Source organism: Chlorocebus sabaeus, chromosome 8, assembly GCF_047675955.1.
Source record: "Chlorocebus sabaeus isolate Y175 chromosome 8, mChlSab1.0.hap1, whole genome shotgun sequence".
In the NCBI taxonomy this organism is placed as follows: domain Eukaryota; kingdom Metazoa; phylum Chordata; class Mammalia; order Primates; family Cercopithecidae; genus Chlorocebus; species Chlorocebus sabaeus.
In genome coordinates this window covers 145,627,727-145,653,154 of record NC_132911.1, presented here as the reverse complement: position 1 = coordinate 145,653,154, position 25,428 = coordinate 145,627,727, and the positions used below count along the sequence as shown (strand labels likewise).

At 51.1% G+C, this 25,428-nt stretch overlaps 1 pseudogene; it reads left to right on the top strand.

Moving 5' to 3' along the window:
* Positions 1-14,217: 14,217 nt before the first annotated feature.
* LOC119624817 (dnaJ homolog subfamily C member 8 pseudogene) lies at positions 14,218-14,690 on the top strand (annotated as a pseudogene).
* The last annotated feature ends 10,738 nt before the right edge of the window (positions 14,691-25,428 follow it).

Sequence of the window (25,428 nt, the reverse complement as noted above, 5' to 3'; positions counted from 1 at the left end):
TCAGTGTGGACTATGGATGGTCAGTGTGGCCTATGGATGGTCAGTGTGGACTATGGATGGTCAGTGTGGTCTATGGATGGTCAGTGTGGACTATGGGTGGTCAGTGTGGTCTATGGGTGATCGGTGTGGTCTATGGAGGGTCAGTGTGGTCTATGGAGGGTTAGTGTGGACTATGGACAATCAATGCAGACTATGGTTGGCCAACGTGAAGGGAGAATTCAGTCCCTGCCAGAGTAGAGAGTTGAGTCTTGTGACCCTCAGGATGGATTCAGCACCAGAGTGTGAGAATGTAGTAAGATAGACTTGGTCACAATATATAGGAGAGCTGCCTAGCACAAGATCCATCTTCAATCATAGGACTAGCTCAAAGGTACTAAGGTCCCTGTTACTGGAGGTGTTCAAGCAGAAGCTATATAAACAGAAGGTTGCTGAAGACATTCTTGTACAGTAAAAACAAAAAACAAAACAAAACAAAAAAACGTTGAATGAAAATCTAACCCAACCTCCAACATCTCTTCCAGTTCCAAGTTTAAAAAATTTTTCTTGATCTTTGCAGGATCCTCTCCACTTGCCTATCCCTCTGGTGCCCCTAGTTTCTGTCTTTAGTCTTTCTCCCTTCCCCTCCCTCCCTTCCTCCACTCCTCTCTTCTCTTCACCTCTCTATCTGCTCATTTTGGCACCATCTTACCCACAGACTCAATTAACCTGTTCGTTGAAGATTCTTACCTGCCCTTTTAGCCTCTCTTTTAACTTGTGTCTATCCCAGCCTGTAGCCAATTGCCTTTGGAGCATCTTCTCTTGGGCATTACAATGGTGATAGAGGTCAGTGTGTCCAAACTGAGTTATGGATACCTCTAAGTCTTCTCCTCTCCCAGAGGCACAGTCTCTGTGAAAGACCCCTCTATAGATCCAGTGTCGTGGCTGGGTCTGTGCTGTGTCTCACCCACCCTCTTGGCCTCGCAAGTTCTCTTTCTGGATGTTACTCTGACTCCCCCAAACTCACCAGCGCCACTTCCTGTCATGCTTGTTCCTCTGAACACATCACACCTCTGCCTCAGGAGGTCCTGGCTTCCCATAGCCCAAGGAGGAAGCCCAACATCTTCACTTTCAAATATGGTCTTTTGCCTTTACTGACTTTTCTCCTTTCTGTTGGCAGACAGCCAACATCCTCTCTGCCCCATGAGGCCCTCACCCCAGCTTTCCTGGACAGCATGGGGTCCCAGGGGTACTGTGGTCTCTCATTTCTATGGCTCCTCTGTTCTGTTACCTCTGCTTCTGGCACCACCACTCCAGGAATCCGTCCTTCCTCCAGCCTTGATAAGTGGCTGCTCATGCTTCCAAGTTCAGCTGAAGCAGCATCTTCTCCCCAGGCCTTTCCTGCACACGCTCCCTCCAGCCCCATGCTGTGCTCTCTGCTTCTTCTGAACTTCCCTCTGCCCGCTTCTGCCCGTAGTGTGATGATGGCTCAGCACTCTGACCTGGACTCTGGGGGAGAGGAGGGGCCTGACCACCTCCGGCCGGCACCATGTTCCAACTCAGCTTACCCAAGGCCCCTTCCTTGGAGGAGGCACCTGTCTGCTTTCCCAGCCCCGTGGCAGGTGTGCTGCCCCACAAGACCTCATAGGAAGGGTGGCCATGGCTTCCCGCCTGAAGCCAGTGTCCTATAGTGGCACCATAATCCTGCCATCACTTCTAGCAAGTGGTGGGCCTCAGGATCATGGAAGAAACATCTGTTCCTCTTTTTTTTTTTTTTTTTTTTTTTTTTTTTTTTTTTTTTTTGAGACGGAGTCTCGCTCTGTCTCCCAGGCTGGAGTGCAGTGGCCGGATCTCAGCTCACTGCAAGCTCCGCCTCCCGGGTTTACGCCATTCTCCTGCCTCAGCCTCCCAAGTAGCTGGGACTACAGGCGCCCACCACCTCGCCCGGCTAGTTTTTTTTTTGTATTTTTAGTAGAGACGGGGTTTCACCGTGTTCGCCAGGATGGTCTCGATCTCCTGACCTCGTGATCCGCCCGTCTCGGCCTCCCAAAGTGCTGGGATTACAGGCTTGAGCCACCGCGCCCGGCCACATCTGTTCCTCTTAAGAGGCCACTGAGAGAAGCACCGCTCCTGTATCTCTGTTTTGTGCCTGTAGCCAGGTCTCAGGGCATTCCCTGTACCCAAGCCCAGTGTACCAAGGGGGTCACATTTCTGTCTGTCTGTGGCCCACCCTACCAGGCAACAAAGCAGAGCCATGAGAGTCTCCAGATTACACCAAGCCACCTGATGAATGGGCTCCAGGTCCACGCAAGCCAAATGTGGGCTGAGCTACAGACCACAAGAGAAAGGAACAGCTGGATCAGCACAGGACCAAGTGGCCTCTGTCATTGCCGTTGAGAGGTGTGGACTAGGAGGGCACACATTGCAGTGTGTGGAAGCCAGGTCAGGTGCCTCTGAAGGCTTCTCCGAGGGCTCTGTAGGCCCTACTCCCAGGCAGGGACTCAGGGGCTGTGAGGTGCCGTGGGACTGATGTCCTGGGTGGAGGCTGCCTCTGGGTGGCTCCTGCTGCTGCACTCACAGCATAGCTGAAATCATAACCACCGCCTTGGGGGGTAAGTTGTGTGCCACTTAGCTCCCATCCCAGGCACACAGGTGGTGGAGAGCCAAGACCTGCATTTTTCCCTCAGTCCCTGGCACAAGAGCAGGCACTGGCTGGGAATGTTCAGTGGTTCTCCTGGCATAGGAGAGTCAGGGCCGTGGGATTCTGCTTCATCACACGAGGTGCATGTTGGGTGCAGTGCACATGCCATGGCATCTGAACTCACCCCAAGCTGTGCCTCCAGGAGGAGCCTGGTGCCAGGTAAAGAATGTGCCCAGGTGTGTGGCGGGACACAGCACCCTCAGGTGAGCAGTATCGCCCGCTCATGCAGCATCTGCAGGCGGAAGAAGGGTTTTGACTCAGCCTTGAGCTGTGACCTTGGGTGAGTCACAAGGCTCTCCACGTTTCCGGTCCTCATCAGCAAGGAGACGCTAGTGACGCCATCCTCCCATGTGCTACAGATGCCCTGCCGTGGGGTCCTTGCCACAGCCCTGGAGGAGGGGGCAGGAGCCTTGATGCCCACCTGCCTTGGCAGACATGCAGATGGCTGAGAGGGCTGAGGTCCCAGGGCTAAGGGCAGTGTTAGGGAGCGGTTACTGGGGTGCTCCTGGGGTCTCTGCCTGGGCCTCCTTGCGTCCTCAGCCTCTCTGTGCGTAGCTCCCTCTTGGGTCAAATAAGAAGGGCATCCCTCCCCAAAGGCCTCCTCAGAAGGGTGCTGTGAGATGAAAGGGGAAACATGATCCCAAAAGGGTTTCAAGGGAGTCACCAGGGTGCTGGGCCACTGCCTTCAGCTCTGCAAGTCTAGGCGAGGGCATTGTGATGACCAAGCAGGGCTGCAGCCGGAGATGGCTCAGCCCAGGCGGAATGGGTGTCTGCAATGGAATACACTCAGAAGTGGCTGGCAGGGAAAAATCAGGGCTGCCAGAGCACTGTGAACCTAAATGCAGGTCTCCTTGCCCCAGGCCTGGCCTTTCCTCACCTCTGCTGAGGGCAGGGCCTGCTGCCAGAGTGGCCCCCACTCCAGGGTACACAAGGGCTGAACCCTGAGGGAGCAGTTGGTGCACAGGATGCTTGGCTGCTGCATGGGGCAGAGGGTGGAGGGGTGCACTTATGTCAACCAGCGACAGCCAAGCCAGACAGTGCTGGCTCTCGGCTGCACAGGAAGCACAGGCTTTGCAGCCAGATAGGCTGGAAGGAGCTGAAATCCTGTGTCTGTGGCTTCCGAGCTGTGAGACCCTGGGTGTGTCTTCGGCCTTTATGATTGCAAGGAGCATGCCTTTCCCCATTGGGTTGTGTGCAGCTGTGAATTGCAGAGCAGAGATCAACTAAACACGCAGGCTGTGTTCATTGACTCTGAGATGCTGCAGATGCACTGATACTTTAGGTATTCCTAAAAAGAAACAAACCTGATGGTTACGTGGTAAGGCAGCATTCATTGTGAGCTGTATCCTGGTTTCCGAGCTGTTCAGATGTGAACAGATATGTTCATCGCCGGCGGAGAGAACACTCCATAATACTCATTCCCAAAGCAAGATTCACATTTCTGAGAGGCCTTGATGGGAACATGGAGCAAATATGCCAGAAATGGGACTGCAGGGTGAGGTCCCCGGGAGACGGACTTGCTCAGTGTGAAGAAGCAGCCTCTGGGAGTCAGAGGTGTTTGTTTTTTTTTTCTTTTTTTTTTTTTTGAGACGGAGTCTCACTCTGTCACCCAGGCTGGACTGCAGTGGCCGGATCTCAGTTCACTGCAAGCTCCGCCTCCCAGGTTTATGCCATTCTCCTGCCTCAGCCTCCGGAGTAGCTGGGACTACAGGCGCCCGCCACTTCGCCCGGCTAGTTTTTTGTATTTTTTAGTAGAGACGGGGTTTCACCGTGTTAGCCAGGATGGTCTCCATCTCCTAATCTCGTGATCTGCCCGTCTCCACCTCCCAAAGTGCTGGGATTACAGGCTTGAGCCACCGCGCCTGGCTTATCAGAGGTGTTTCACGGTGAAACGGCTGCTTTGCAGGGAAGTGAGCTCGACAAACCCTGGGAATATTCAATACAGACTCAGTGGGGTCCAGAGAACTCAAGAACTGGCCAGAGACTGCCCTGAATGCCAGCTAGTGTCCTTTTCTATCCGAGACTCACTTCTGTAGACGTGAACCTGAGCTTACGGAGGTGGGTAGATCAGATGGCCTCTCCAGGTGTCTTCTAGCTGTAAGTGCCCAGGGCCTCAGGTTACCCTTCAGCATTCCTGTCTTCTTGTTGGCTAGTATTTTGACTTAGGAAATCGGTGGTTAATGAAAAAGAGACATAGGAGCTTCCTGAGATGGGACTGAGGTTACTGCCTGCCCAAGGAAGACAGCTGCTAATTACCAGCTCCAGCTGGCAGCCCAGGGGGAACCATGCTGAAGGCAGAGAGACGGACGGAGGGGAGGACCCAGAGAAGTGAGGTCCTGCCCTGGAGCCTTCCGGACTCCAGCCCTGCCCTGGGGAGGCCCCGAGTGACGGGTGGGGAACTAAGGTCACCCTCCCTGCTGTGCCGTTCTTGAGCAGGCCTGGGTGAGGCTATCAATAGAGTTGTTGGGTCCATCTGATCACCAGCTCCATACTGTCCATGACCTTCAGCTGAGCTTGACTGTCACCTTTGACCAGCACACGTGTCATCCCCACACACAGGCTTCTGTCCACTTGGCCAATCACCCTTCTCTGACTCCCGTCTGCGTCGGGAACTTATTCCTGTTGAGCTCTTGTCACCATTCCTGCAGACAGGCAGCAGATGGCTGCCATGATTCCATTTCCAGTCCCTGCCGGGGGCCAGTGCCTTGCGAGGCAGGCCATGAAGGCTGTCCCACTTACGCTCGGGATAGCACAGTGAGGGGGCTACGACAATTCTCACTGTGCAAACGAGGAAGCCGGGCTTGGGAGTTAAACAGGCCCATGTCATCGGCAGAAGTTCCCAGAGACTTGGGTGGCCGGGTCTGCAGCTCTAGGGGTTAAACAGCAGGCCCGTGTCCATTGGCAGAAGTCCCTAGAGCCTGGGGTGGCTGGGTCTGTGGCTCCCTGGCTGGGTGCTGTGCCATGCTGCCTTCCTCGGGGGTCCTGGTGCCTCTGGGAGCCCCACTCCTCTTGACACCCATCCTGGCCACACTACGCTTCATCTTCCTCCTCTCAGCCAAGAGCACTTGGAGCCTGGGCCCAGGTCCTCAGTGAACCTGGCCTCTCCCCAAGGCAGGCTCTGAGTGTGCAGGACTCCCCTACCCTCCCTGGCCCAGAGCCACAGCCCTCCTACTGCCCTGGAAGGTGGCACCGCCTGAGGGACATTCTGCCCTCCCTGCCCCGGGGTCTCCCATCAGGGTTTGCTCTGCCTAATTCCCAGACCTGCAGCCTTGCTCCCTCAGACGCCACCTTCCGCTTGCTCTACTGGAGTCTGTCCAGCACCTGCGCCAGGTGCTCACCTCCCCACTCCACCTGCCTAGGAGAGCACCCAGCACGGACTTCCCCCACTCATTCTTCCCCATCCAGCTTGATTCTATGGGGTCCCACTGTGCAGACACCCCAAACACCTCAGGCACGAGTGCACGCTGCCAACCTTGGTGAGGTCACATTTCAGTGGCCAGGAAGTTTCCTCTCGACCTCAAATGACTCCCTCACCTCAAAGGTCCGAAAACCTTCACCTGATAGGAGGCAAAGGGGAGCCCAACCCCAGCCACCCTCGATCCTCCCGTATCGGCCTCTCGGGGCTGTTGGGGCACAGAGCTGTCTCTCGGCTCCGGAGGGCACAGAGCTGTCTCTCGGCTCCGGAGGGCACAGAGCTGTCTCTCGGCTCCAGAGGCCGAAAGTGCAGTGGGACATCGGCAAGGCTGCCTCCTTCTGCAGGCTCCGGGGAGGATCCGCCCCAGTCCTCCCGCCAGCTCCAGCTAGCCTTGGCCTTCCTGGGTTGTGGAGGTGTCACTTAGCCTCAGCCTCTGCTGTCACACGACGTCTCCCTAGGTCTCTGTTTTCTCTTCTTACAAGGACACCAGCCACTAGATTTAGGACTCACCTTGGTCTGGTATGGATTCATCTTACCTAATTACATATGTAAAAACCCCATTTCCAAATAAGATTCCATTCTGAAGTTGGTGGTGGACATGAATCTTTGGGGACACTGTTCTATCCGGGACACCCTCACGTGGCTCTGCCCTCCTGGGTTCTCTCCAGCTCCTTCTCCCACGGTCACTGTGTCCTCTCATGTGCACACTCAAGGACCCAGTTCCTTACTGTGCCTCAAATCAGCTCCCACAGCCCAGCTTAGGGGTGCCTTGGCTCCATCCTTGAGGGTGTAATGCCTTGGGGCCACCAGGACTCAGGGCCCCAGAATTATGTCCAAGAAATACCCAGAGAAGAGAACTAGCGACACTGGTGTCACCCCTGGGAGCTGACTTCAGGCATGTGAGGAGGGGGTTCCTGCCTTCGGGCTGTCTGACAATGGACAACCACAGACGGACATTAAAGAAGGGGCTCAGGGACCTGAGAATCTGCAGGAAGTGCACTCAGCTACCTGGGAGACTCCATTACCTCTTCAAACTGGGAAGGTCCCTGGAATTCCCATCCGCACCTCCCCACCCTACCCCACCCTGCCTGAAAGGTGAGATTGTGCTTACTGCCATCTGCGTTAGCAACAGTAGCCTGGCATTTGATGCCCCTTTATTCTTCTCCAAGCCCCTCTCCTCACCAGTGGCCTCCCATGGTCCTCCTAGGGCTGGGAGGGTGGCAGCGTGGGAGTCATTGCTCTCCCTTTCAGAAGACACTGCCAGAGGGCACCTTCCTCCAGCTGCCACCAGCTGTGGGCTGTTCTCTCCCAGGAGGCACCAGCTCCCAGCAGACAGTGCCGTCCTTCCTATCAGCATCCCCGGCTCCTGGGTTGGTGGTGCTGAAGGGAGGAGTCTTGTCGCCTGGCCTCACTGCAAGCTGGTGACGGAGCTGAGTCTCTCGTCTCCTAGTCCAGAATCTTCCTTGCTATTGGCTTTCCTTGTTCCTTATTTTGGAGAAGGGACTTACAGCCAAAAGCCACTCTGATCTGTTGAGGGGAAATGGAAGCACCATGGTTCGGGCAGGATGGGGGCTGCCTCGCCCAAAATCCCTCGACACAAACCCCTTCTCAGGGGTGGTAGGGCAGCCTCAGGGGCAAGGAGCCCTACGGGGCATTGGAATAGAGCCTTCTGGGTGAGAGAAACCTTCCCCTAACATCCCAGGGAGGGACTGCCCCATGCACAAGGGGCCTGCATCTGCTCCTGGTGACCCTGTCCTCCTCCTCCCCAAAGAGGCAACCCCTTTGGAAGCCCCTTTCTCAGTGGCCCCTTGAGTCTCTGTGTGCCTGCAACCCCATAATACACATCTGGATGGGTTCTCGGAGACCCCACCCTTCACCCGCCTAGCTCCCCCCACTCTGCAGATTCTAATGCCATACAGTGCTTTGAGGCGCTCTGGAGGCTCTCATGCTCAACCCCAGCTGGCACCTGCTTGTAGTGAGTCTAATGAGGAGGGGCTCCTGGCCACTGGTCCCAGGGGAGTCTTTGAAAGGACCAGCCTCCCGTGTCAGCAAGGCAGCTGTCTCCCAGTACGCCAGGGTGTGGGAGAGGCTCTGAGCCCCCAAGGGTTCCCCCTGGAGAGGAAGGAGAGGCTCCAGCATATGGGTGGGATTATACGAGCCCTTTGGGGCAGCTGCAGGCCAAATCTCAGCTTGGGCACTTGGTGGACTGGCAATCCTCTAGTTACCTGGGTGTCCCAAGCCTCCGTTTCCACCTGGTAATGGGAACACCAATTGTTCTCAGCTCTTTATTTCATGTTCCCTTTTGAAAACCTACTGTGTCTCAGGCACTGGGACACTGGACCTAGGAGCCTAGGACTTGTGGTAGGATCTGCTGGCATGAGTGTGGATGGCAGCTCGCACTGTCCCTGGGATGGGCACGGGCATGGTAGGAAATTGTGCCTATAGTTCTCAGCGGCAGCATTGCAGAGAAGGCTGGTGTGCGCGGGAGCGGCCCTTCTGGATTCTCCAACCGTGAAGATGATGACAGCAACGGTAACAGCATCATCCACAACAATGATGGGGACAGCAGCAGCTCCCGACGCTGGGCCCTGCAACAGGCGGGCGCCTCCACTGCTCTCATGTCAACCTTGACAACTCTGGGATAGAGACACCAACATGAAGCCTTTTCACAGGGAAGTAAACTCATGCCTGGGGATGTGCGGGAGCGCTCAGGCATCTGCCCCCAACCCCAACCTCCTGTGTCTGCAATAGAGACACCAGGGATCAGAGGTGGGACGGGGGCAGCCCACCCTCCGTGGTGGGAGCTCTGAGACCCGGCTTCCTCTCCTGTGGACGGCGCCCCTGGCTGCCCACCCCCTGAGAAACAGAGGGCTTCCTTAAACACCCGTCATGCTTCTGTGGGGTGGGGGCCTCGTGGGGCTTTGCTCCCCAAGCTTTAGAAGGCCACCCATGAGCATGAAAACAGGACCCCCAGCCCAGATGACGCCACCGGCAGGCACACACGAACACATGAACACACGTGTGGGCTTGCACATGTATGCACGCTATGCTACGCTTCGTCACGGGACCACATGAGCTTCTTTTCTGCCTTGAGCAAAGCGGAAGGCTGAGGAGAGGAAATAAAGTGGCACAGGAAAGCGTTTCTCCCGGTAATCACCGCACCTTGTGTAATGTAATGAGCTGTGGAGGGGCCCGGATGGAACATTTAGGTGGAGTTATTGAATGTTTCCTCGTAGTTCACTCAGTCGTAGGAATTAATTGATTTATGGGATGGAAGAGTGAGCGTGTGTGTCTTTGTTAATATGGTTTTCCTTCGTGTGAAAGCAGAGAGGCTGGGCTGCCGGCTGGGCTGCTGGCTGGGCCTGGGCCTTACCTGCTTTCAGACTGGCCAGGCCCACAGAGCAGAGGCAGACGGGTGCCGGCAGGCATCACCCTCTGAGATTAAAAGCTGAGAAGCCACCCAGAGGGTGTGGGAAGGTGGTGCGCGCATGTGAGCACAGGCACCTGTGAGTGTAGACACCTGTGAGCTCAGGCACATGTGAGAGCAGGCATCCGTGAGCACGGCACCTGTGAGCTCAGGCACCCGTGAACATAGGCACCTGTGAGCTCAGGCACATGTGAGCTCAGGCACCCGTGAGCGTAGACACCTGTGAGCTCAGGCATCCGTGAGCACGGCACCTGTGAGCTTAGGCACCTGTGAGTGTAGACACCTGTGAGCTCAAGCACATGTGAGCTCAGGCACCCATGAGCGTAGACACCTGTGAGCTCAGGCATCCGTGAGCACGGCACCTGTGAGTGTAGACACCTGTGAGCACAGGCACGTGTGAGAGCAAGCATTTGTGAGCGCAGGCACCGTGAGCGCAGGCGTGTGTTAGGTAAGTACAATCTCTTGCTCACTCTCCCTAAGTGAGTGATGCCTTCTATCATGGGGATGATGCAACAAGAAGGCCCCTACCAGATGCAGCCCCCTGACCTTGGACATCCCAGCCTCCAGAACTGTAAGAAATCAATCTCTATTCTTTCTGAAGTACTCAGTCTGTGGTATTCTGTGATAGCAGCACAAAATGAACTAAGACAGATCCATGATGTAACAAATGAGGCCAGAATGGAATGTCACATCCCAGCACAAAACCTGACAATCCCATTGGATTCCATCAATAAGCCCCTCCTGAGTCAAGCAGGGGCCTGACGCAGCATGAGCCGGGGTGACATGGCCCTGCCTGCTGGAGACGTGTGGCTCTCCCATTGCCCGGGACACCCTGGCTGGTGGCAGGGGGATGTGGGAGAAAAGCCTTCTTCCCTCCTCTCTCCCATCCAGAGTGACACTGGTCAGAGGCCTGGCTAGCTGTCAGCCTACCGGGAAACCAGGTCCTTTCTCCTAGAATTCCCTGCGGCGATGCGAGCTGCCGCCCCTGTCCCAGGGAAGGGGAGTCAAGGCAGTGTGGTGTGAACAGGTTCTTCTGTGGTTGTGGTTCTGAAACACACACATGTGGGCACTGAGCCTCACCTGGCCACATTCTTACCAAAACTATCGCCTTTTTTTCTCTGGACCTCAGTTTCCCCTCCTAGATGCCACCTCCAGAGAACTAAATAAACCACTGTGCATGAAATTCTATTTCAGTGCCCCTGGCACAGCGGCGTCCAAAAGTTCCTGCTCCCTGCTCTACCTTCCTCCCAACCCAAGGGAGCCCCATCTTCCAAATGGCCACACTCAGAAGAACGTGTCCACAGGAGGATACCCCTTATTTCAGCTTGCACCAGGCTGCCTTCCTGCACACCTGAGCGTGCTGGCCTGGGGCCTGTGCTGCAGCCTCAATCATTTCCCACTCCTCTGTCTCCACGTTTGCTGGTTATGTTGCTCTCTCTTCTGGTTGGCAGATTAAATGAAGGGAGATTTGCATAGCAATAAAAAGGTAATTAAAATCATGAACACATGAAAAGGCCATTATGAGATTCCTTGGGAAAGATGCCTCCACTGGTCAGGAAAGATACAGTAAGAGGGTGGGGGTGGAAAACCAATTAACCAAGCCTGTTAGCCGCCCATTATCAGCGCTGGGACTGCAAATATAAATATTAATTGCTGCAGAGCCAAATTGTTAACAGACAACCAAACTCATAAATATCTCGCGCACAACTAATGGTGCCGAAGTGCATCACCGTGGTGGGGCTTTGAAGAGCTCGGGGTGGACACTGAGGGGGAAGTGGGTGTGGCCACCACAGGTCTCCTGCTTCACATACGCTCATTACAGACGCAACTGCACTCCCTGATAAGCATCGATTGCATTTCGAGGTCTGAATTATGATGTGTCAGGTGATCGGTTTATTCATTATTTACAACCACTTAGAAAGAATATGTGCGTGTCCATATACATACATATATATGGACATACATGCTGATAAAACTAATATACCCGTCAAGTTATTGTGCAATCAATAATTAAATTAGAGCTCCCTTGACCAGCAGGAATCCTGGGGTGATCTCCTTTCTGAAGACAGTGGCTTCTTGTGTAACAACGTCAATAAATGACACCCCGTTGGCCATAAACGGGCACTCAGAGCTCAGAACAAAGGCCCCTGCTGTGGTTTCTCACAGCCTGGGCACTCCCAGGCATTCTACTGAGGGGTATAATGGCCCCTACCCCCTGTGGTGATTCCGCTCTGGAAAGCAACGGTGACATCCCAGAGGCCACCTCTGTTCCAGAGAGGCTCTTTCCGTCCCAGGGGAAGACCTGCCCAGCCGAATGGAGCACTGTCTGTGGGAGGTCAGAATTCAGGCCAGCTCCCTCTTTCCCGCGTCTCAGCCTTGCCAGTTGTGCCGTGGACTCAGATCTGCCCAGATGCCACTCCTAGACAGGAGGAGCCACCGCGGGGTCTGTGTCTCAGGGTCCAGGAAGCATAAAATCCATGACACGTTCATGTAGCCAGGGCTGTGCTCCATGAAGCCCAGGGAGTGCTCAGTCCCCGGAGAGACCTAAGCTAGACCCCCTCCCAGTCCTGCGCTGCTTGGATCATTCATTTATTCACTCATTCACTTCTTCGTTTCACGACTTGGTCTTCGAGTGACCATTTCCCAAGGGTCCGCCCTGCAGACTGTGGGCAATTGCTGAGGGGTGTGAGATGAGTTAGGAGAGTCCCCAGCATCCCAGGCTTCGCTACCAAATGTTAGGATGCCTGTTTTCTCATCTGTTCTTCCTCTGTCCCTCTGCTGTGCTCTCTCTCCTTTCTTTCCTTCTTTCTCTCAACAAGTGTTATGGACCAAGCACTGCTTGTAGAGCTAAGCATGGAATAGTCAACAAGACAGAGTCTGCTCTCTCCTAGCCTGCGTTCAGCGGGAAGAGCAGACAATAAATAGAGAACATGTCAAGTGGTGACAAGTGCTATAAGACAAAGAGAATTATTGTAGAAGTGCTGTTCTCTGATAACTACGAGCCGAAAGGCCAGGAGGAGGTGTGAGGGCCACAGGGAGGAGGCCCCCGTGGGCTGTGGCTGGGAGGAGTGGGTTGTGGGGGCGGGCAGCGTGCTGAAGAGACTGCAGGGGTGGTGTTTCATATCATGCAGGCCTTTCTAGGCCATCGTGAAGACTCGGGCTGTGTTCTATGTGGGGCCGGGCCCTTGGAAGGCGTGAGCGTGACACAACTGTGCTTTCATGAGACCATCCTGGATGCTGCGTTGAAACTAGTCTGGAGAGGTGGAAAAGTCAGAGAGACAGAGAGCAAAGGGAAGACACAGAGAGGGAGGGCGAGAGACGGAGACAGAGAAAGGAAGCGAGCGAACACAGGAGACAGCACAACAATGCCAGTGAAATGCGGGTGCATTTGGAGAGAAACGTGTTAGTATGGAGGTGATGGGAAGTGTCTGGACACTTAAATATGTTTTGAAAACAGAGGCCGTGGGTTTTTCCTTTGAATTGGATATAATTGGTGTGATATGAAGAGAGGAGTTAAGAATCTCTCCAAGGTCTTTAACGTGAGGACGTGTGGAAAAGAACTGTCCTTTACAAGATGGGGAAGAACAGGCTAATTCGGGGAGGGGAGGAATGTTTGGTTTTGGCCACATTGCGCTTGGGGGGTGTTTAGACATCTAAGTGCTGTTTTGGTTAGACATTGAATATATAAATCTGGAGTTTAGAGAAGAATTCAGGCTGAGACCATTGGTTTACTTGGGAAGAGAACTGAGAGAAAAAGCCTGGCCTGACTCCACATCCCAGGAGAACTCCAGGTTCTGGAAGTCAGAACGCTGAGGAACCGCAGCAAAGGACACCGAGAAGGAGGGCCTGGGGGATGGAGGAGAACCGGGAGCTGGGGTGTCTGGGAGGAATGCTACAGAGAAGCGGCAAGGGGCCTCAGGGCACTGAGAAGTAGGGCCTGGGGGTGGGGAGAACCGGGAGCTGGGGCATCCAGGAGGAATGCTTCAGAGACACGGCAAGGGGCCTCTGGCCAGATACGGATAACAGGTTGAGTTAAATAAGAGTTGAGAAATGGCTGCTGACAAGCGCTGCTGAGGTCAGATGTGGGAACACTCTGACAGGAGCAATGAAGGCGTTGACAGAAGGAGAAGGAAGCCACATGGACAGATGATGTGCTGGAGGGGTCTTCTGTAAAGGGGAGGAGAGGGAAGGACAGTTGCTTTGAGGAATTCAGGGTCAGTTTATGTGTGCACACACACACACCCACACACACGCACCCACATACACGGAAGGTATTTATACATATTTCATATACACACACTTATGCATATATATATATGCAAGAAGATATACACATTTCGTATGTATGCAAGATATTTACAGCAGAATTTTATAATCCCGTAAGGTGGGGAAATTTGATGATGCAGGGGACAGAGGAAAGATACTGTCTGGAAATGGCAGCTTCAGGAGAGAGCAGGACCCCATGGCACCACAGAGCAAGCATTTATGACCTTCGACAGTGAGGTGAAACCAATAGAGAAGAAAGACTTGGTTCTAACATCCAAAAATCAGATTGGAAGATCGACAGTCGTGTTTCCTCTTACTTCAATCTGAACCCATCTGAGGTTCTTCAGATAGATCCTGAAATTACAGATGAGAAAATAAAAAAGAGGCTTCGGCAGTTATCCATATTGGTGCATCCTGACAAAAATTGAGATGATGTTGACAGCACAAAAGGCTTTTGAAGCTGCAAGTTGCTACTGGACCAGGAGCAAAAGAAGACGGTCCTGGATGTAATTCAGGCAGGAAAGCAATTCATGGAACAGTGTGAAACAGTGAAAAAAACACAATTAAACAAGGAAGGAAAACCTACGAGTTTAGCAGAGGATGATCCTGAGCTGTTCAAACAAGCTGTATATATACAGACAATGAAACTCTTTGCTGAGCAGGAAATTAAAAGGAAAGAGAGAGAAGCCAAAGAGATGCATGAAAGGAAACGACAAAGGGAAGAAGACATTGAAGCTCAAGAAAAAGCCAAATGAGAAAGAGAGCAGCAGAAAAACTTTGAAGAAAGTCGAGATGGTCGTGTGGACAGCTGGAGAAACTTCCAAGCCAATACAAAGGGGAAGAAAGGGAAGAAAAATCAGACCTTCCTGAGACCACCAAAAGTAAAAATGGAGCCACGTGAATGACCACCCAGGGTCACAGCACAGAACCTTCTCCCTGCTGTCTCCCCTCCTGCTTCGAAGACTCATTCTTTCCTCCCACTTCTACCCCAACATAGAGTGGTATTTGCTTTTTAGTCCATTTTGTTTTCAATACAATTTAATATCGAACAGAGCAATTCTTTTGTGCATTGAAATGAGGGGCTTGGTTTAAACAAAAGACCTTCCCCTCTCCCTACCCCTAGAACCTCGAGAATTGGAGGGTGCTGCCTCCTCTTCCCACAGCCTGTAACTTAATGTTCTTTTCTTCACTGACTTGTGATGGTTAGAGACTTCGTGGATAGCTTGTGGAAATCATCCAATTAAACATATTGCTTAAAATGGCATTGCTGTGACTTCAGAGACAAGCCTGGAAGGGGCACCTCAGGAAGTCGCTTTGCTTCAGTTGCTCACTTCTGGGTGTGCTCCCTTCAAAGCCCCAGATGAGACAGGGAACACTGCGGCCCTGACGCCCTGTGGTGTTCGGCATGTGTTCTCCCATCTACTGACCTCAGTCTAGCATGAGGCACACGCCACCCAAACCTTTCACTTTCCGAAGACCTAGCCATCCTCCACCCCATACCATGCCGTCCTAGCCTGCCAGCATTTGTTAGTGGTGATATTCTTTATTTATAATAAACTTTTATACCCCCGCAAGAAAATATATTGTCCAGTGGCCCCAAGAAACAGGTAAATACCCTGCGCTGATGGCTTCATTCAGCCCTGGGAGCTACAGACTCCCTCCGTGCCCAGGGTGCTGTCTGCGGTGCTGAAAGTGACTTTGCTTCCAGCCTAGATGACACTCGTGAACCCGGAGGAGGTGCTCGAACACGCGATTTATGGTTTGGCATTTGACTACAGCAGCCTAGATGTTTAATTGGTATTTTGTCATCCATCAAATCATAAGCATCACATTCTGTATTGGATCCCATCTGTACTGAAGAGGATGGAATCTGGAGGAAAGGGGGATGGGAGAGAGAGGAGGTTGGGTTTCTACACAGAGCCCAAAGCGTGCCAGGCATGTTGCTAGTCAGTTCTCCTCGGTCATCTCAGATACCTCCACGGAAACCTGACAGGTGGGTCCCAGGATGGTCATTGTTCCGGTGTGGCTCAGGTGGGTCCTGGGATGGTCATTGTTCCGGTGTGGCTCAGGGAAGTTCAGAGCCTGGTTGTGCACCACACGTGACAATATTTGAACCCAGCTCTGCCTACATGCCCTTATCACCTTGCATGACCTCAGTTGCCACCTATAGGACATGTTTCTCCCATACCCTTCCTCCTCCCCCACTGCCGTGTTTCTCCCGAGGTCAGCAAGGAACAAGGCAGAGACAGGGGTCACTCTGCCTGGCTGGAGGAACCCCGGGGAGGCTCAGGTTTTGTGTGGATTGTGAGCCTCAGGGAAGTAGGTTTATTCAGGGTCTCACGGTCACCACAAAATAATCAGTTTTCAACGAGTGCAAGAGTGCTCAGCATAATTGGCCAATGGACTCACAACCACCTTCTGGGCCCCCACCTCCTGTGCATCTCGGCATCAGCCTGCCCTCATCCCCCTTTGTCTTCAAAAGTGTCTGCCAAAGAGTAGGAGGCACTCCCTGCCTTCACCTCCTTTAGCTCCTCCCCTTAATCCTCCACAGATATGCCCGTAACCCACGACCTACACATCCAACCCCACCTTGCACTGCTTCTTGATGGACCCAAGCTAACTCGGACGGGAGGTGCTAACCTGCCCTGGGGCTCCTGCACCAGAAGTGGCTGTCACCCAGGTCTCACCCAATGGCCTCCTCTCCTCTGTGTTTGTGTGTGTGTCTGTGTGTGTGTGTTTGTGTGTCTGTGTGTGTGTGTCTGTGTGTCTGTGTCTCTGTGTGTGTGTCTCTGTGTGTGCATCTGTGTGTGTGTTGGTGTGTGTGTCTGTGTGTGTGTGTGCGTGTGTGTGTCTGTGTGTGTGTGCGTGTGTGCATATGTGTGTCTGTGTGTGTGTGTCTGTGTGTGTGTGTCTCTGTGTGTCTGTGTGTGTGTGTGCGTGTGTGTGTCTGTGTGTGTGTGCGTGTGTGCATATGTGTGTCTGTGTGTGTGTGTCTGTGTGTGTGTGTCTCTGTGTGTGTCTGTGTGTGTGTGCGTGTGTGTGTCTGTGTGTGTGTGCGTGTGTGCATATGTGTGTCTGTGTGTGTGTGTCTGTGTGTGTGTCTCTGTGTGTGTCTGTGTGTGTGTGTGCGTGTGTGTCTCTGTGTGTGTCTGTGTGTGTGTGTGTGTCTGTGTGTGTCTCTGTGTGTGTGTCTCTGTGTGTGTCTGTGTGTGTGTCTGTGTGTGTGTGTCTCTGTGTGTGTCTGTGTGTGTGTCTCTGTGTGTGTGTCTCTGTGTGTGTCTGTGTGTGTGTGTCTCTGTGTGTGTCTGTGTGTGTGTGTGCGTGTGTGTGTCTCTGTGTGTGTGTCTCTGTGTGTGTCTGTGTGTGTGTCTCTGTGTGTGTCTCTGTGTGTGTCTGTGTGTGTGTCTCTGTGTGTGTCTCTGTGTGTGTGTGTGTGTGTCTGTGTGTGTGTGTCTGTCTGTGTATGTGTGTGTGTGTGTCTGTGTGTGTGTGTCTGTGTCTGTGTGTCTGTGTCTGTGTGTGTGTGTCTCTGTGTGTGTCTGTGTGTGTATCTGTGTGTGTCTCCGTGTGTCTGTGTGTGTGTGTCTGTGTGTGTCTGTGTGTGTGTCTGTGTGTGTGTGCGTGTGTGTGTGTCTGTGTGTGTGTCTATGTGTGTGTCTGTGTGTGTGTGTCTCTGTGTGACTGTGTGTGTGTGTCTGTGTGTGTGTCTCTCTGTGTGTGTCTGTGTGTGTCTCTGTATGTGTCTGTGTGTGTGTCTGTGTATGTGTGTGTGTGTGTGTGTGTGCACGCGCATACACAGGTGTATGCTCTGGTGCTCAGTTCTGATCATCAGCCCCTGGGAACCCCTTTCCAGATGACGATTTGATCAGCATTTTTTTTAGTGACAGTGAGAGAGAGGGTCTCGCTCTGTTCCCCAGGCTGGAGTGCAGCAGCCCAGTCATGGCTCATGGCAGCCTCCACCTGCCAGGCCCAAGTGATCCTCCCACCTCAGCATCCCGAGTAGCTGGGACCACAGGTGTGAGCCACCATGCCCAGCTAATTTTTTGTTTTGTAGAGATGGGGTGTCCCTGTGTTTCACAGGCTGGTATCCAACTCCTAGCCTCAAGCAGTCCTTCTGCCCTGGCTTCTCAAAGTTCTGAGATTACAGGTGTGAGCCACTGCTCCCGACCTGTTCAGCATGTTGACATCAAGAACAGGGTGACTCTAAGAGGAAAAGGTCTCTTCACCCCCATCATCATCTTATAGCTTCCTGTTTCTCCTTCCCACAAAAATATTACTCAAAGCCCCCTTCCCAGAGCTGGGTCAGGCCTATGTTACCTGGGCCTTCACCTGACCAGCTCTTTGAAGGCTGGTGGTGCCATGCAGCTGGATAGAGAGGCATAAGACCCAGAGGCACAGCAGAGGAGCTGTGCTGCTTCAGCACTGGGCCCTGTGTGATGGTCTCTGTCTGCCTGCAGCGGAGAGAACTGCAGTGGTCTCAGATGATTTTAAGGTAGCATTTTGATTCGTTGTGTTGATTGAACTCTCTGAAGTTGCCATTTTTGTGGATCAAGAACAACTGACTGTCAGTGATTTCCTGTTTTACAGAGATGCCTTCCTTCAGAATCTTGCTGGGGCCATGAGTTGAGGAGACAGCATGGCAGAATTCAGGCATTCTTGGGTCCCTGGCCCTAATAACAGCAAATATCATTCAAGCCAACCTCTTCCCAGGTGGGCCTGCACAGACCCCACCTGGGAATTGCACCTGGGGACTCAGTATGAGCTCCAATTTCAATCACAAAAAGCCCAGCTGTTTTCCTAAACAAAAGGGCGTGGATGGGTCTCCTGAGAACCCTCTTCCCTGCACCAGGAGGCAGTACCCAAAGTGGCAACGTTAGCTTCAGTCCAGAGGATCGGAAGGGAGGGGAGGCCAAGTGGCATGGACTAAAAGCATCCCTGCACCCCTCACCTGTGTGCCAGCACTGCACACCTGATCTTCAGGCCATTTTCTCTTCCTCCCAACACTCATGATCCCCACTCTGTCTTGAATTCCCAGTCTCGGCCCTCCTTCCACACAGCTGCCCAAACCAGAAACCCGAGCCTCTTTCTCCTCTGTCATCCCCATGCCGCTCCTCACTAAATTCTGTTCTGTGGGCCTCTAACCACTGATGGAATTCATTCCTTGGGCTCTGGCTCCCTGCTTCCACCACGTTGAGACCACCACAGAGCCCCGCCGAGGTGATAGTGACAGCGCCTTGCCAGCCTCACCACCCCACATAAAAGCCAGATCAGTCTTTAAGTCACAAATCAGCTTCGGCTGCAGCCTCATTTCAATGTCATCAGTGTTTCACACCACTTCCAGGACAATGCCCTATTGCAGGCCTTGACCCAAGGCCCTTCCTCACCCAGACTCATCTCTCCCAGCTGCACCTGCGCCTGGGGAAGCCTTGTTCCCGGACACCCTCTGCCCTTTGCTGCCTGTTGGCCTTGTCCGAGTGTTGGCTCCTCTGCCCAGAGAGCCTTCACTCCCCTCACTTACTCAGGGTCACTGCCCTCTTGTCCTGGAGGCCTGCCATGAGCCATGTCAGGCTCCCCTCTGCCAGGAGTCCCGCTCAACACAATCCAGGATCATGGTCTCTCTGGGAACATGCTTCCTCCTTGAAGGCACTCAGAGGCCAGGTCTGCACTGAACCTGCATTTCCAGGAGCTCTCCAAGGGGACTGGGCACAGCTGGGCTCATGCAAATGAAGGTTGCTGTTGTCTCCACAGCCCCCTTGGAGTCTCTAAGACCTTCCTTCCTGACTGTGGGTCACAGGATGCAGAACCAGAGGAAACCCACGGGATGTGGGTGATTGAAAACGGGAGGTTGTACTTCCAGGGAAAAGGCACAAAAGAGGATGTGAGGAAAGTCAGAATGCCAGGCTTCAGGCTCAGTGGAAGGGGCATGTTTAGGAGCTGTGAATTCTCACCAGCAGCCCTGAAGTCTAGTCCCCGAGGGTGAGGCTGGGGCCAAATATGTGAGAAGAAATGCTCACTACGGGGTTGGATTACTTTCTTTAGTCTTCTCTTCTTGTATTGTATTTGGAATCACTCTCTTAGGGTAATGGGATATATCTATATTCATCTGTCTGTCTGTTTATACTTCTATCATCTACTTATATTATCTATCTGTATCCATCTGTCTATCTGCATGTATCTATTTGCCTGCATCTCTCTGAATGTATCTATCTGCATGTATCTATGTATCTCTCTGGATTTATCTCTCTGGATATATCTCTCTGCATGTATCTCTCTGCATTTATCTATCTGTATGTATCTATCTACTTATAGCTCTCTGCATGTATCTCTCTGTATGTATCTCTGAATGTATCTCTGCATCTATCTCCCTGTGTTTATCTATCTGCATTTGTCTACCTTATAACTCTCTGCATGTGTATCTCTGTATGTATCTCTCTGCATCTATCTCTCTGCAGTTATCTATCTGCATGTATCTCTCTGCATTTATCTCTCTGCATGTATCTCGTTGTATGTATCTACCTGCATGTATCTCTCTGCATTTATCTCTCTGCATGTATTTCTCTGTATGTATCTACCTGCATGTATCTCTTTGCATGTATCTTTCTGCATTTATCTCTCTGTATGTATCTCTCTGCATGTATCTATCTGCATGTAACTCTCTGTGTGTATCTATCTGCGTGTAGCTCTGCATGTATCTACTGTATGTATTTATCTGCATGTATCTCTCTGCGTGTATCCACTGTATATAACTATCTGCATGTATCTCTCTGTATGTACCTATTTCTATCAATATGTGCATCTATCATCTCACCTAAATAGAGAGAGAGGACAGAGTCTTGGAGTGGAAGGTCCCACAGCTGGGATTCCTGTGACAAAGACCCCACCCCATTTCCTGCCCTGTGACTTTATTCTGCGCTGCATTCTAGAAAGAGTTTGGTCCACATTTGGGCGTAGAATCGATTCCTATGTCTGCTCTCGGTGGCCGTGAAACCTTCGACTGTCACATGGACTTTCTGTGCTTGGGTCCTTCACGTGTGAAGTGAGGGAGTGGTAACCAGGTTGGAGGCTGCAGTGAGGCGTCAGTGAAGCAGGGGTGAGAGAATCCTCGCCCCAAAGGGCCCCCGTTTGCCCGAATGTAAAATTGCACACCTGAGGGTGAGTTTGGGGCCCAGCTAGGCTGGGGCGAGACTGGAACCTAAGCTTTGTTAGGGCAGCGTTCACATCCGTCTAGTTATCTGTCTAAAGCCTAGCACTTTGCCAGGCAAAGAGCAGGCAGGCATAAAGGTTGACTGAGTCTTCTTGGAGGGACTGATTTATCTCTGCTCAGTCACATTTCTCAGAGGTGCGCCCCCCTGCACTGGTGAGCCCCAGCCCCCGACAGTGGGGATCTGCTGATGGCCTTCTCTTCTAATGAGCTCCACATGTCAGCCTGCAAATTGGCAAAACTGTCAGACAAGCAACAACAGAAAAAAAAAGTTTTTAATTAGTTCTTCATAAAGATCAGGAAGTGTGGTAAGGGAAAAATGCTTGAATCTGCACGTGGTTCTTTGAACTATAATTAGTATGTTGGGTTTAAAAGTGGTAAAAGCCCATTAGCTCCTGTACTGGCTGCTGAAAAGTTAGATGAAAAAGAGGAGTCTGGGGAAGGCTGGTGAGGATCAACACTTTCAGTTTAAGAAGATGCATTCTCTAGGCCTTAAACACTTTGAGATTGTCCTTTTCCCTGTGTGCACACCCACGCAGCACAGCCGCCTCGTAGTTGGGTGGTGCACTTGGTGATGAGGATACATTGTCCATCTATGGGACGTTCGCATCTGATGAAGGAAGCAGGACCTTCATGCCACAGTTTCTGGACAGGCTGGGAGTAAGAGCTCAGGGCATGCCTGGGTACTCGGGGAGCTGGGAAGTGACCTGAGATGGATTCCTGTCAGACCCACGTGGAACCTCAAAAGGCCCCTGACCCCTTTGGGCAACAGTTTCCTCCTTGGAAAGTTGGAAGAGATCATCAGGGCTGGACGCTGTGAGTCTTTGAACTTCCCAGTAAGGTATCCTATTTAGCTAATGGGGAGGGGGGGAGGAAAGGGAACCCCCCCAAAAGCTCAGTTCACCTGCATTGATTGGCCCCAAATCTTATTTGTTCTTGAAAGGCCACCTGAAGTCCCTCCTTCTCTCAGAATCCTTCCAAAGCTTCCCACCTGCAGGAATTTCCCTTCCTTAAGCTCCATGACATCATAATAGTAATGATAAGAATTAGAAACATGAAGAAGCCGTGTTCTAAGTCACAAATCACCTACTTCTCGCCACCTTAGACTCATCTTATAGATGGAGAAACAGAAAGAACGTGAAGCCGCTTCTTGTGGCAGAGCTTGAACTCAAACCCAAGCCTGACCCCAGAGCCCACTCTCTTAACTGACACCCAACACCACAATTTTCTTTTTTAGTAGGTTTACCATACACCAGGTGTTGAATTAGGTGCATTGATTAGGCTGTCTATTAGACCTCAAACATTCCTGCAGTGAGGCGCAAAGATGCAGCCATGGAAGTGGAGGAAGCTGAAATGTCTTCCCCGCCGTTTCGGGCTAGGAAACTGCTGAGCTGAGACCTGAACTCAGAACTCTCCTGGCAGCAGTTGCCTTCATGTGGCATCAACAGCACATGGATCGAATTCCACTGCTGATCATTTCACAGCACTGTTTAGCACTTTAAGTAGAATACACATTCAGAGAAATGCATGTATCATAAGGGAACAGACTTGATGAGATTTTACAGAGATTTTACTGAGTGAGGTCCCCCGGCTAACCATCAACTGGGTCAGGAAACAGAACATCACTGGCACCACAGAAGGCTGCCTTCCCTGCCTGTGACCACCTTCCAAAAGTCTCTGCTATTCTAACCCTGACACAGAGATGAGTTCTGCCTGACTGGAGTCGGGTACAATGCACTTTTGTGTGTCTGGCTCCCTTCTCTCCACATTGTGTTTGTGGATCATCCCTGCGGTTGCAGGGAACAGCACTCCGTTACTTTCATTTCTCTCTTACCCCCTGTATGAGGCCATGGAGATTGATCTCTCCATTCTACTGTTGAGGGACAATGTAATTGATGCTAATTTTTTGCCTATTACGAGTAGAACTGCCATAAACCTTCATATACACACCTTTTGGTAAATAAACACATTTATGTTGGGTGTATATCAATGAGCGAAATTAACAGGTCATAAATGCTGGCAGGGTGGTGTCGGGAAACACTGGTGGCTGGTGGCTGGGTCTTCAGTATAGCTGTGTCAGTTCACTCCTACCAGTGCATTACTTCACATCTTTGCAGACACTTCGTACCTTCAATTTAAAGATTTAGTCATTCTGTGTAGTGATACCGTTTAGCAATTTTAATATGCATTTTCTGGATGACTAATGAGGGTCAGCACACTTGTATATTAACCAATTCAATATCTTTATGGAGCGCCTGTATGAGCTATTTGCCAACTTTTTCTAAAAAAAAAAAAAGAATTGTGTGGTGGCTCACACCTGTAATCCCAGCACTTTGGGAGACCGAAGCAGGCAGATCTCTTGAGGTCAGGAGTTTGAGACCAGCCTGGTCAACATGGTGAAACCCCGTCTCTACTAAAAACACAAAAATTATCCAGGCGTGATGTTGGGCACCTGTAATCCCAGCTACTCAGAAGACTGAGGCAGGAGAATGGCTTGATCCCCGGAGGCGGAGTTTGCAATGAGCCGAGGTCGCGCCATTGCACTCCAGCCTGGGTGACGGGGAGACTCCGTCTCAAAAAAAAAAAAAAATTGTTTGTGTTTTTTCTGTTGATTTACACGGGTTTCCTTTAAAACCTATATTCTGGAGATGAGTCTTTTGATGGGCATAAATTATTAATTCTGATAAAATCCCATGTTTTAACCTTTTCCTTCATGGTTAGCAACCACCTCAAGGTCATGCCCTGTATTATGTCCTAGAGGCTTTATTGTTCTACCTTTCACTTTCAGGTCTAAAATCTATCTGACCTGGTGCCTTGATGTGGTTGTTAAGCTACTTTTAAATGATGTGAAATGAGGGTCAATTCATTTTTCCCAGCTGGTTATTGGATTAGGTCAACATGATTTATTGGGGCGACTGTCTCGTCCCACCGTATTGGAGCTGCACCACATCAAACATTCTGAGGGTTTTCCTTGTGAACGGATTTTCAACTACAAACTCAGTTTCTTTGTATAAGTAAGGGGTATCCCAGACAGCTATTTCCTTTTCAGAGAACTTTGGTTATTTGTGTATTTAACTAACTTGTGAATTTTATCTAGAGTGTCAAATTTATTGGAATAAAGTTCATCATATTTCCCCAGTATCCTTTTAATATCTATATAGTCTGTAGTGATGTCATCATTCTGATTTCTGATATTTATAATTTATGTCTTCTCTCTTTCCTCTGGTCAATCTGGTTAGAGGTTTTCCAATTTTAATGACCTCAAAAAAAAATAAGCTGTTGGCTTCATTGATCTTCTTTCTTGTTTTTCTGTTCTCTATTCCATTGATTTCTTCTCTTATCTTTATTGTTTCCTCACTTTTGCTTAATTTCAGTTTAATTTTCTTTCCTTTTACTGGCTCTTTAAGATTAAAGGAGAAAGCTTTGATTTGAAACCTTTCTTTTCATCTACTATTGGTCTTCCGTGCTCTAAATTTCCTCCTATCTGCTGTGTTAGGGACATCTTGCAAGTTCTGATATGCTCTGTTTTCATTTTCATTCAGTTTGAAACACTTTCTAATTTCCCTTTGAATTTCTTCTTTAATGCATGGGATATTTACAAGTATATTATTTAGTTTTCAAACATTTAGGAACTTTCCAGAAATCTTTCTGCTACTGATTTCTCATTTCAGACCATTGTGGTTACAGAGCACACCGCTTATGAGCCTTAGTCCACCATGTGCTGCTGCAATAAAATACTTGGGACCAGGTAATTTTTAAAAACCAAAAATGTATCTTCTCACAGTTCTGGAGGCTGGGAAGTCTGAGATCAAGGTGCTGGCAGGTCCAGTTGCCCGGCGAGGGCTGCACCCTCCAGAGGGGAAGGACACCATGTCCACACAGGAGGAAGCCGGAAGGGCAAGTGGAGGAAGCCTCGGGCAGAACAGCCTTCACCCACCCACGGGAGGAGTCAACGGCTGGATCATCTCATTATTATCACACTGGTGAGACCTGCATTTTGGAGGGGACACACTTGCACCACAGCACATGACTTTCAAATGTATTGACATTTTGTTTTGATGACCCCAGATAGGGGCTGTCTCGGCAAATGTTTCACGTGTACGTGAAAAGGAAAACGTGCTTTATAAATGATAAATGTCAATCAGGTCAAGTTAATTCATGCTGCTGTTCAAGTCTTCTGTGTCCTTGATCGACTCTCCCTCCTTATTTTATCAGTTAGTGAAAGATGGATGTTTCCATCTTGCTATTTTTGTGGATGTGTCCATTTTCCTTTTGTTTCTAACAGTTTTTGCGTCATGCATTGTGAACCTCTGTTATTAATCCATAAACATGTAGGACTGTTATGTCCTCCTCATGAGATGACCCCTTTGTCATTTTTGAAATGATCTTAAGAGCTCTCATAACACTCTCTGCTCTGAAATCTATTTTGTCTGAGCTTAATG